Source organism: Schistocerca americana, chromosome 1, assembly GCF_021461395.2.
Source record: "Schistocerca americana isolate TAMUIC-IGC-003095 chromosome 1, iqSchAmer2.1, whole genome shotgun sequence".
Lineage (NCBI taxonomy): Eukaryota > Metazoa > Arthropoda > Insecta > Orthoptera > Acrididae > Schistocerca > Schistocerca americana.
The window spans coordinates 1,141,262,936-1,141,276,303 of record NC_060119.1 but is presented as its reverse complement, the minus strand read 5'-3'; the positions used below and the strand labels follow the sequence as shown (position 1 = coordinate 1,141,276,303).

At 40.5% G+C, this 13,368-nt stretch overlaps 1 protein-coding gene across 2 annotated transcripts in view; it reads right to left on the bottom strand.

Annotated features, from left to right (window-relative positions):
• LOC124619293 (serine/threonine-protein phosphatase 6 regulatory ankyrin repeat subunit B-like) overlaps window positions 1-12,371 on the bottom strand; it is a 289,649-nt gene extending 277,278 nt beyond the window's left edge. The window contains exon 1 of one of the 2 annotated variants that reach the window (XM_047145590.1): window positions 12,273-12,371. The gene's annotated coding sequence lies outside the window, so the exon portion shown is untranslated. Of the gene's footprint in view, window positions 1-7,644; window positions 7,705-12,272 lie in introns of those variants that run through there. The other variant, XM_047145570.1, reaches the window with a different exon arrangement.
• Window positions 12,372-13,368: the final 997 nt, after the last annotated feature.

Here is a 13,368-nt window from a genome sequence, read left to right as displayed (position 1 = left end):
ATTTTTTCCCCTTAATCTTGCTACCGTTTTACACGGCGTGCCTCTCTTTCTGCGAAAGAATCTATTACCTCATCAAAGTCCGTCAAACGTTATATGCTACATGTAAAATCAAAATGTCGCTGTGTAATACTGAAAAATCTGTTAACAGGAATAGTACTCCAAGACCGGTGTGGTTTCTTGATTTGGTTACGTCTATTTTGTCACTGTCTGCTAGAAAAACGAAACAGGCCTTTCTAATATTGCAGCAAATGTAACACACGCCAAATATGCGAGACTGCTTACGTACAAACGATCATGTCTAAGTACTTCATTTACATAAATAACACGACAGAACATAATTCACGAAGTACCAATACCAAATGCCTGTTAGGCCTAATACAAGCGAAAAGTTTTATGTTTGGAAATAATTTCACATTTCATTCATACGTTTCAGCATGAGATCGTACTACTGTAGGAATCTTCATATAAATTTGGAATCGTCATATTCTACCACATAATTTAGTTATGTCCCCATTTTTTCTCCTTCCTCGTACTAACAAACAATGTTGTCATCACTAATTCTGTAACTATTCCTGCCATTGTCGTAACTTATTCACAGCTTAACTTCACTAACCCTGCCAGAATCACAGGTTCTGTTATCCCGCGTTTATTCTCCGGTCAGGCGTTCGTACTTGCCTGTACAACGCGTTTTCCGCGCTATTCCGAGAATAGAGCTTCAAGCGACTGCTAGCCAGGGAGTGTATAACTGGTGGTGTGGCGATATGCAAAAATGTTGTCAAAATTTCTGATACACCGTGAAAATAATATGCAATCTCTCTCACCTGTTAGTCGTTTATTTCCATCCTGGTAGTCTGAATCTGTGGATTTCGCTAATAAATATAACAACGCTGATCTTTCGCACACCCAACCAACCACATTAACAAACAGCGATTGGCATTCATCCGTTTTGGTTTATTCGGCTCAGCTCGTATAACCCCGTTCCCTTTTGTCTGCAGGAAAGTTCTTTTTATTTCTAATGCGATGGGGATTCCCCTAATCAATCAAGTATTCGTGCGGCTCGCAGTTCTAAGCCTATTTTATAGTAATATGCCTCTAGCAACTAATAACCGAATTCAAAAACATAAGGTACCGTTAACAGCTACTTAAGGATCCATCCCGTTCAATAAAAAACAGCAGTGCTTACACAGACAGTAATAGTTTAATATATGCTTAAATTTATCCCAAGTTGGCGAATTCGGCTGAGAGCTAAGTAAAGTTGCCCGCTTACATGTAGCACAAGCCACAATGATCCTGACTCGTTTTTGATAGTGACTCAGAATGCTCAAATTGCTAATAAGCACCATCCTTTCTGCACCCATCCTATGCGTCTGTCAAATGACGTGAACATTATAAGACTATGCACGGCAGGTGAACTTTATTTTCACAGGGATAATGTGGACTCGAGTCAATTAGACATGCACACTGTATTCTTTCTTTTGGTTTATTGAAAACTAATCAGCATCACTCTATGGTATTTTCTGCGCTCTTAACCACAGCACTGCAAAAGTGTGATAATCTTTTACACAGGTACAACAGTACCGTCGCAAAAGACTTCGTTCTCATAGTGACAGTATCCCATCATGCCCCGCGGCCAACCGTGCCGTTTGAATGTCCCAACACAAACCGTTCATAAGTTATCACGAATTTATTTCATATAAATCAGTAATTGTCAACTTGTAGGTCTGTCGTTGTGGGGTGAGGGGATGTGATAGAGGGAATGTTTTCTTGCTTATAGTCCAGCGCTGACAATCAACAGGCGTGTATATCTCGTACTTTTCAGCTGCTGTAGCATACATTTCGACACGGAAGTAACGTGGATTCCTGAATGCGCATTGTAGAGGCGGCCGTCTTCAACTCAGGTACTTATTTGAAGTAAAGACTAAGAAATTAGCTTAAGGCTGTTGTAATACAACGCGCTGGGTAGAAGAAAAAAACATTCAAAGTATTTAGAAATCATTTGTAATCGTGTCTCATATTGCATGATGCATTTAAATATAAGTAAATTTATTGTTGTGAATCAATACAACAAATCACGCAGTTAGTGTGTCAACACTTTGGGGTCGTTGAAGGTCACAGGATTCCAAATCAGACAACAGTCGACAGGAATTGTTTTACTTATCAGAACTTTGAGAGGCCGGCGGCTAACTTATCACGCCCTTAACATAGCTACAATACTGGAGGCTCATAACGTACTAATTTACACTGAAGAGCCAAAAACTTGGTACACCTGTCTAATATGGTGTCCGGCGAGCACGCCGAAGTACCGCAACGTGGCATGACTCGACTTATGTCTGAAGTAGCGCTGGAGGGATGTCCATAAACCCGTAAGAGCACGAGGGGTTGGCGACCTCTTCTGAACAGCACGTTGCAAGGTATCCCAGATATACTCAATAATATTCATATCTGGGGAGTCTGGAGGCCAGCAGAAGTGTTTAAACTCAGAAGAGTGTTCCTGGAGACACTCTGTCGGCTCCGACAACCATATCGATAATGTTTCGTTGGATGGGTCGCACACTGACACTTGTTTATGGCCCAGCATTGAAATCTGCAGTAATTTGCGGAAGGGTTGCACTTCTTTCACATTGAACGATTCTCTTCAGTCCTCGTTGGTCCAGTTCTTGCAGGATCTTTATCCGGCTGCAGCGATGTCAGAGATTTGATATTGTACAGGATTCCTGGTATTCACGGTACACTCGTGAAATGAACGTACGGGAAAATCCCCATTTTATCGCTACCTCGGAGATGCTGTGACCCAGCGCTCGTGCGGCAACTATAACACCACGTTCAAACTCACTTAAATCTTGAAACCTGCCATTGTATGTAACAACTGCGCCAGACACTTGTCTTATATTGCCGTTGCCAACCGCAGCGCCGTATTCCGCCTGTTTACATATATCTGTATTTGAATACGCATACCTATACCAGTTTCTTTGGCGCTTCAGTGTATGTAGGTTACCGACTAACAATAAGATCATTCCATATGCGAAGCGAAGTGCCGCCCCGCAGGGTCAGTATTGGCGCTTCGGCAAAAAAGTCTGACCACTGATCTCGATAATAGTGTTTGAAGGTAAAACTGAAAGTTTGTGTTTATAAAATGAAACGTAAGTGGAAATGTAGGGCAAAGTGCCTGTAATTGAAATTGCAATTTAAGATGGGATAGGCACAGCAGCATTGAATTGTCTTTGGGTAGCCTACACCGGATTCATAAATACGATTTAAACAAAAAAAAAGGCTCTGAGCACTGTGGGACTTAACTTCTAAGGTCATCAGTTCCTTAGAACTTAGAACTACTTAAACCTAACTAACCTAAGGACATCACACCCATCCATGCCCGAGGCAGGATTCGAACCTGCGACCGTAGCGGTCGCGCGGTTCCGGACTGTAGCGCCTAGAACCGTTCGGCCAGTCCGGCCGGCTACGATTTAAACAGGTAAATTACTTGCTTAGATGATTTTCCGAATAAGTATAGTAATTATAATTAGTTATTTTTACTTAGAAATTTCAGTCTGCAACGGCCTGCAGCCAATTTAAAAATGCAACATTCGTGGATGTAAGTGAACTTGGAAAAAGATTCTACACAACTCACGGCCTCTGTCTCAACAGACGGGGGGAAGGAAATTCACTAGTAGCAAGATTTTAGAAACGGTAAGTAAAAAATTGCATCTGGAGCACGATATCTCCGAAGCTATACCCATCCTCAACGATAAATGTGTTGTGTATCATTCTATAGACAAAAGGGTGTGATAACATAAATGACATCTCTCAGGGCTGGAACCATTTAGCACTATGCCAGATGAGCAGAAAACCATAAAATGGAAGCACCCACCAATTCTGAGCAAGCTAAGGAAATCTACTGAAATGATGGGTTGCAATAAGCCAACAACGGAGCAGCAGTAACGAGGCAGCCATATGGATGTGTATCCAAGGAGCGGAGAGCATTCGGAAGTCAATGAGAGAAAAGAAAACTCCAGGCACCTGCACAGATGATTTCTTTAGGACAAGATCCCTCCAAACAAAACTCAGGTATGTGATGTAATAAAAATGCCCTTATCAAATTTGGATGTTAATTTAAAATACAATAGGCAAATAAATTGTAGTCACAAGTACTCTCCATATACCATCGGAATGTTCAGTCAATCACAAACAAGGTTTTAGATTTTGAGGTTATGCTACATACAACTATCTTTTGTCAGTGTTCTATGTTTGTCAGAACACTTTTTAAAAGCAGATCTTCATTTCCAGTACCAGGCTACACACTTGCAAACTACTTCTGTAGAAGAAATCACAAAAATGGAGGTACTGGTGTTTTAACTAAAAGTGGGCTGAAATTCAAAACTGCTGACAGTTTTCAGTATCTCAATGCAGAAAGAGATTTTGAAGCAACAGTTGTAGAAATCTGTGGTGCAAATATAGTTGTCATGTGTATCTGTCACTCTCCAAACGGGAACTTTGAGGCATTTATCAATCAACATGAAACATTAATACATAGGTTACATGTAGGCAAGAAATCAATAGTACTGTGTGAGGGATTCAACACTGACTTTCTTGCAACAAGAAGGCGAAAAGATCTGTAGCTCAACCTAACAGATACTTTCAATTTAAAACAAACAATTACAACCCCAAAGAGAATTACAAAAACTTCTACGACTGCAGCAGACCAAATATTTGTTAAGACACTCTATACAATGAAATGTGTAAATATAAATTTTAGTGACCATGAAGTCGAAGTGGTAACCCTCTCAAGCTGTTTACTATCTATCCAAAACCATAAAATAAATGTGATTGCAAGAAGGTTCAACACACAGAGTGTAGAAACATTCAGTCATTTATTATCAAGAGAAAGGTCAGAAGAAATTTCTCAGGTGAATGACACTAACAAAAAGTTTGAAAAGTTCTCTGATATTTTCAGTTATTATTTTGAAAGAGCATTTCCTCTGAAAACACAGGTGGTATGGAAAGTCTCAAACAACAGGCAAAGAAAAGTGCTCAGTTACTGAAGAAACCACAACATATCCCCTCTCCTTAACAGTTATACTGCAAAAAACAGTCAGGTGCATAGAAAAGTCAAACATCAGGCAAAAAAATGGCCGATGATAATTTTATATCAGAGTCAGAAAATAAAAGCAAAGCAATCTGGAAAGCAATGAAGCACGAAGGAAATAGTAAAAAGGAAAATACCAACCTGAACTGTGACAACAAGAGAACTACTGACCCGCAGGATATTGCAAGTTCAGGGAATGCTACGAAGAGAGTACAAAAATCTAACAATGAATAATAAGAGAGATAGCCCAATTAACCAACAGACCAAAGGAAATTCTAGCCTCCATTCTATCTGTTTCTATGAAACATCCCCAAATGACTTCCGTCACATAGAAAGAACCTCCAGAAAAATGTTCTCAGCAATTGATGGTATTCCAGACTTCGTTGTCTCAAAATTGCCAAAGTGATCCCTATTCATAAAAAAATTGACAAAGCAAATGTGGAAAACTATAGACCAATCAATTTATTATCAGTTTTTTTGTCAAACTCACTGAAAGAATCATGTATGGAATTTTTGGATAAGAACAAAATCCTCACTGATGCTCAGCATGGTTTTCGGAAAAATAAATCTATGACTAGTGCTATATATAACTTCTTGCAAAATGCTCTAGAAGCACAGAATAATAAACAAAACGATGCTGATATTTTCTTAGATCTAAGCAAAGCTTTTGACATCTTGGACCACAGAATCCTGTTGGAAAAATCCCAGAAGTATGGCATTAGAGGCACCACATTAAAATGGTTCTCCTACTACTTCACAGGACAGAAACAGAAAGTAGTAATAACACATGAACTAGATGATAGCACTAGACCCTATTTTTCAAATGCAGGAATAATCAAAAGCGAAATCCCTCAAGGATCCATTCTTGGGGCTATCATTTCCCTTGTATATCATAAATGACATAGATGTAAGCACAGAATAGCGAATACTTACCTGGTTTGCAGATGACACTAGCATCCTTCTTACGTGGAAAACACCAACACAGGTATGAGGAAACATAAATAAAGCTACAGACCAGCTAAATGACTGCTATGGAGGAAACAAACTAGTAATAAACACACCCAAAACAACTGATCTTAATCACTGTTTAAAAGGAAAATCCTGCAACACCTCTGCGACAATAAACGCCAGTGGAATTACATTCTCACTGGAAAGAAACTTTTAGTCTTAGAGATTCATGATTTTAAATGGCGGACACACACAACAGAAATAAATACAACACTAAAAAAAGTATGCTACAGTCTACGTTTACTTGCATACACTGTTTGGATTGCATACTTTGCACAGTTGCACAGTATGGAATTATAGTCTGAGCTTGCACAACTTCTTGATCCAAAAAAGAGCTATTAGAGCAATGCACCATGCACAACAGACTGACTCCTGCAGGATCCTCTTTCAGAAGTCTTCAATACTCCTTCCCCCAGTCTTTTTATTCTAGAAACTTGTAAATATGTACGTAAGAATTTCTTAAGAGATACAGAAAAACTTTAATGTACATTAACATAATACCCAGCAAAAAGGCCCATCTCCTGTCAGTAAGGCCAATAGCCTTTGAAACGTCCACTACAAATTGCTTAGTACAAATGTATAATGGTCTGCTAGATAAAATAAAAGTTATTTCTTCATTTTCACTGTTTCATAAATCCATAAGGGCATTCTTATTAGATCACTGCTTCTATTCAGTGGCAGAATTTTTAAACCATATGAAGTATAAAAGACCGGAAGCAAGAATATGCAGAAACTGTTGTACTGCTGCTAGAACAAAATTAAATAGAATGCATTTATTGTACCATTGAAATAAAAATTGTTGTTAGTGTGTGTGTGTGTGTGTGTGTGTGTGTTCGGCAGCAAGTCGCAGTTCTTTTCGCTAGGAGCCACATTTGTAATAACCTTGAGCACGCTTCTTTGTATGGGAATTTCACGCTGGATCTGTAATGGGCGTCTGATCTGGATTACAACGATAGTTTGACAGAAATTCCACTACTTTATGACGAGTGTGCTTGGAACAGTTTAAAGCTAGGGACATTGTTAATATTTGTACTTCTTTTGAATATATCTTACACTCGCCCCTCAAAAACAAAAGCGACCCATAAAAAACCTTACAGTAAAGTTATTGTATATAAACTAGTAAACTACTCTTATGTGAATCGCTGCCTGAATGCAGAAAATTCGAAACACCCAACTGATGCGCTTACTTATGATTGATTAAAGTGAGATAAGAATACCACTACCGGTAATAAAAACAGTTTTATTCACACTATTACGCCATTAGAATGCCAGCCATTTCCTGGTATTATCTATCCTCATTCTCGATAGTGGTTTGCGAACGACAGACCCAGTTTGAAGTAGTGCTGGTATTTCATTTGTGTAGCTGAAGTTTGATTACATTGCTTAGTTTTAACCATTAGAGACACAGCGTACTCAGTGCTTCATTTTGGTCCCTAAAATGTATTCCGATATATTACTTTGGCAGTTTGTCAACCAAAACAAATAAGACCTGATTACACACGTTTTACAATTGTCAGCTGTGTAGCTACATTGCGGGTAAATTGCGGTGTACTCACCAGATGTCGTTGCCTGCGAAGCACGCCTGGAACTGACGATCACAAGGCGCGTCCGTTGACTTGCAGCAGTTGCTTTTGTGTGACCTCATGTGGCGCAATTCCCGTAACAAGCGGTTTGCAAATCTATCTACGTTCCTGAGCTGAGGCCGCAGCCCCGGTGTATTAAATAATAAGTGCATATATTGTGCAAATCTAATCGGATTAGAACGCAGGTCCTGGTATATGTGATAGTAGCCCTAAACAAAAAATTTTTGTTCGATGACATGGCTATGAAAAGAACAGACGCTAAAGCGTAAGGGATACACTCTGCGAAACCTATTCAGTTAAAAAAAATCAACACCACATGAAGAAGTCTAACGTGTGAAATGAACGAATGAATGCAAAATTAGGAAGTTGTGTCATACAACCCCAATACTACTTTCTGGCTAATTTATTTTAAATAATGCAACAGTATCGACGTCCAGGACCACATATAGTTTTGGGTACCTGCGTGAGAATATTTACTTCCACATCTGAAAAGAGCAGACCTTGTTCATATACAGAACTGTGCGAAATAATTCGAAATTTTATTCGCTGATTGCGAATTCTTTGACATCGGCTGTATTAGGTATAGATATACTACATGTTAGTGGAACAATATGAAAATTTGTGTCGGACCGGGACACGATCCGGATTTCCCGCTTATTGCGTCCGGCACAAATTTTCCTTCTACGTCACTAACATGCAGTATATCTATCCGTTTCCGGACGGGAAGGCGTGCCGGTCGCCGGCACGAATTCTCCTGGCGGATTAGTGTCGAGGTCCGGTGTCCCTGTCACGGTCAGTCTGTGGATGGTTTGTAAGGCGGTTTTCCATCTGTCTCGGCGAATGCCGGCTGGTTCCCCTTATTCTGCCTCAGATACACTATCGGCGACTGCTGCGCAAACACTTTCTCCGCCTACACGTACACCATAATTACTTAATTAGTCTACCACGCAAACATTGGGGCTACGCTCGTCTGGTGTGAGACGTTCCCGGGCAGGGGGGGGGGGGGGGGGGGTTTCCACTGGGAGCAGAACCGCACAATAACCCTGGGTTCGGTGTGGGGCGGCGGTGGGGTGAGTGGACTTCTGTAGCCCGTTCTGGGGTTGTGAACCACTGAGGGCTTCGGCTGGGACGAAGCCTCTCCGTCGTTTCTAGTTACCCAGTTCCATACAATACAACGCAATATCTATCCCTAATACAGCCGACGTCAAAAAATTCGCAGTCAGAGAAAAAAAATTTTAGCATTGTTGTTAATTGCTCCCACATCTGAAGTGTCCTCAATTTGAAGCCTCTGATTTCCTGAAGCTGTGTGCCAGTGTGGCCTCTGTCTTTACTAATACGTAACATCTGCATTCGGTTATATTCCTGTACTCCCAATTTAAAGAATAGCTGCTCTCCCCCCTTCCCCTCTCCGAATTATCTTTGTACACAATATTTCTCTTACGTCTCAGAAATTCCCTTTGCCCCACCTCCACAGCAAGTGAAACCAATAAGATTTCAAATCTTTCAAAGACCTCACATTCCCTGACAAGTGACACACCACGCCTGTTCCATAAACCACATTGTGTTTTAAAGCCACCTGTCCAAGATTGAGAATTACTTTTCAGCTGTCTCAGCATTCCTTCCTCTGTCTCCTACCTTAAAAGTCGATCTAACCATCAACAGGATATTTGACCGTTTTCTAGAAATTGTTTTAAATGATTGTGTCATTTTATGCTCCTAACATGTTTTTTTTACTCTTGAATTTCAATATTCTTTCATAAAAACGGAAATAAAATTAAAATAATTTTAAAGCCCGCTAGAACGTTCGATTCGGGTCATGTGATGCCTATGATGTCACTGGCTAGCTCGCTACTCCTAATGCCACAGGGCTAATTGACAATAATGTCTTGTTTTAGTTGGTTGGTTGATTTGTGGGAGGGGACCAAATCGCACCGGATTAGGGAAGGATGGGGAAGAAAGTCGGCCGTACCCTTTCAAAGGAACTATCCCGGCATTTGCCTCGCGCGATTTACGGAAATCACGGAAAACCTAAATCAGGATGGCTGGACGCGGGATTGAACCGTCGTCCTTCCGAATGCGAGTCCAGCGTGCTAACCACTGCGCCACCTCGCTCGGTCTCTTGTTTTGGTATTTACTTGTCGGAAAAAGGGGTTACAAATGGTGTGTAGTACCGCACGACTACAAATACACCTACACAAAACTCCTAAAAGTTTTTGAATGGGAAGATGAGCAAAATGTCGTTTCACTATTCCCGGCAAATTGCCACCACGTCGACGCATGAGTTCCCTAAATTGAAAATGTGTTGCTCTTGGAAGCTGACATTAATTTACTTCCGAGATATGCTATCTCACTGTTAAAAGGGAAGGATAGTGTCATTCAATAAAATTAAACTCTATGTGACAACTGTTCTACGCAAGTTCACCATAGCAATTAGGTAACTCAGCTGTTAGAGTGGTAGACCGTCGAATTTTAGAAGATGACGTCCACAGATCACTGACTCGAATCCAGCCAGAAAGAATATTTTTAACTCATGTGTAAACCAAATCACGATTACAAAACTTCGTCACACCGATCGGAAACAGAGTATGTTCGTGTTTTCTCGCTCTTTACATGCGCTTACATTTTCAGTCGCTGTTCACACACGCCACGTTCAAAAAGATATTTTCTAGTTAATGGGACCACACACATTTTAATTTACTAGAAACAATGTTTTTTGTCTCCATACTGCCCAGCTAGGATCCTTATATTTTAAACTTCTGAAGTTTCATCATCTTACTCAAAGATGAAGCAAGTCTGCTTCAGGCACTGGCGTTAGTTTACACTCACAAACATCACAGATCTTACGTTTGAATTAGCTTCATGTTATACAAAAAAAATGGTTCAAATGGCTCTGAGCACTATGCGACTTAACTTCTGAGGTCACCAGTCGCCTAGAACTTAGAACTAATTAAACCTAACTAACCTAAGGACATCACACACATCCATGCCCGAGGCAGGATTCGAACCTGCGACCGTAGCGGTCGCTCGGTTCCAGACTGTAGCGCCTAGAACCGCACGGCCACTCCGGCCGGCCATGCTATATAAGTTTTATATCTGTCCGTAGAGAAAACCTCATCGTCATACACCTTGTTGTTCTATGGGGATACCTTCACTACCAGTAATACTTTCGAAAGAAAATTAATTGTTTCTTCGCAAACTAAACGAATTTATCATCTGTTGTCCATTTCTCGGACTAAGATCAATGTGAAGCTATATTTAATACATCCCACTATCGAAACAACTGCTACAATCCATTCTTGCTACCGTTGTTTTCGTGTTTCGTGTAAAACTTTTATTAAAAATGTTTGATCCTCCCAGGATTCGTACATGTGACCTTATTATCCACAGTCAGATGTGTTGTCTCTCTCTCTCTCTCTCTCTCTCTCTCTCTCTCTCTCTCTCTTTTTATTTTTCGTTGCGCCACTGAGCGCCTCAAGATATACGTATCTCTGCTGACTGTCTTCTATATAGGAAATCAGCACTAAGATTTGCCGAGAATAATTTTATTGTACTTTGGGTCGTAGCTCGTGACTGATGGTCAAGAATCTAGTTATAATATACTGACCCATTTGCAAAAGTTCTACAGTTCCTTAGTTTTGAGCGAGTCCAATGATCTCGCAGGGAACAAGGAAAAAAATGTCTGTCGTTGCACATATCGCCGCTCTAAATGGGAAGGAGTGTAAGCGCGTCGACTTTCGGCAGGTTTCCACTATCAGCGTTCACAGAACTCCTTCCTATTGTTACTTAAAATTGTAATTTCAGCTAACACTCCTACAACGCACGTATAGTTTCGTCTTACTCCTAGTCCACCAGAGCATCAACGAATAACAGAGTGCCTTCGATCACGTGACCAAATCTTGATATTTCATTATTTTTTAGCTTTAATTACATAGAAATAACAAATAAAAGAGAACATTGACCGTAAATACTATTTGAGTATTAGAATCTATCAGAACAACAACAGTCCTAGCCATATTTTTAACACAGAAGAATAGCCTATTATTGTCCAACAGCCACCCAGTGAAACCTTGTTACAACCTTCCGTACCATCCACATTTTCCCCTATATCCTATACTACACATTAAACCTGTTACCAGTAATTTGGGGAACAGTTGCTACTGATCACCTGAAGAACTTTTCTGTTTTATGTAGTATCTCAACTGAACACCTGTTTTTCATACCCTCGATTAATTAGCAGTAAGCAACTACGGTCAGACTTTAACCAACAGCAACACTAATTCAAGCACTAATGTAAATAAATACGTATGAAAACAAATTGTTGCTACACGCAGTCATATCGGTATCAGAGGAGGAGGAACCCGGCATTTGCAAGTCGAAAAATTAAATGTTTTGTGACACTGGTGACGTACCAAACGAAATGGTCAAAAACAGTACATAAATATTGAATTCAGTGAAGCGGATGTCATTTATAGGTCTCTTGTCAAGGATGTCATCAGTAAGACAAAACTCAGGCGTAACAAATAATTACAAAAGTCTGTCTAATTATTTTTTCTATTTATGAAAGTTGCTGAAAGAATACAAACAATGAGAGGTAGACTTACCATACAGCTGAGATACTGAGCAGTGGATAGGCGTATAAACGACTGTAAACTTATAGCTAACCTTGTGACAAAGCCACTAGGGTAGCAATAATGCTCACGTATTCATATACATGGCTACTTTCCTACTGGTGCAGCCTAAAGCCCCGTTTTCCTGGGTGCGGAAATTTATCACAGCGTGCTGCGGAATACGCTTGCGTCATCCACTGCCGAGGAGACGATCAGTAAAAGCAGAAGGTCAACAGCAAGGAACAGGATGTGAAGAAGTGAAAATACTAGCAGAAGACAGAACAAAATGGCGATCCTTTGTTGCAGCCCTACGCTCTACCGGGCCGCGGGATGCTGCGCGAGTTTTCCTAGGTGCGAGCTGATACGCGTTGGAACATAAAAACTGAAAGTGGTGTTTATTATAATCTGACAACTGTAAATGACAAAGTGATACGAGGGCTACCTTCTGACACCTTTCTTTGATTCAAAGAAAATTTCGTGCTATTGAAATAGATAAACTTGCATGAAAAGCTGATTTCTCGCGCTGCTCAACATTTATCGCGCCGTTTCTCCTAATTTGTGTTGTGCAGCAACATAATTTTATAGTCGCCTTCAGTAGTGTATGTCAATAACGTGTGGAAACGTTCTGGCCAGTAGCGTCAATGACAGTGAAGTAATAAATTAAAATGTCACGTATGACGCTGAATTTTTACCAAACCAGTATCCTAAATTTAGTAAACGGGAAACTTTTTCTCTTCACACTTTACTTGGGGGAGAGGGGGGGGGGGGTCAAAGAGACAAAAACTTTCCGATAGGTTGGAATTCATTTTTACAGTTTGTTGGAAGTCAGTGGGTGCTGGAGTTTCCCCTAGATGGAGCCGTGTTGTGTAGTTCATTGGCGCGATGCGAATTCCAGTGCTCTGAGAGAAACATTTTGCAAGGCAAAACATACCGCGCAGTGATCGATTTGTTTGTAACGTCGCAGCTATTTACACGGCTGCAGAGTTTTGCTGTAAGTTTTATTCCGTTAGGTCAAGCTGTATTGGAGGCTGGCAATGAAGCCTCCAGCCCCGGCCGTTGTGTGGTCGGCTGCTGGCGTCATAATGCCATC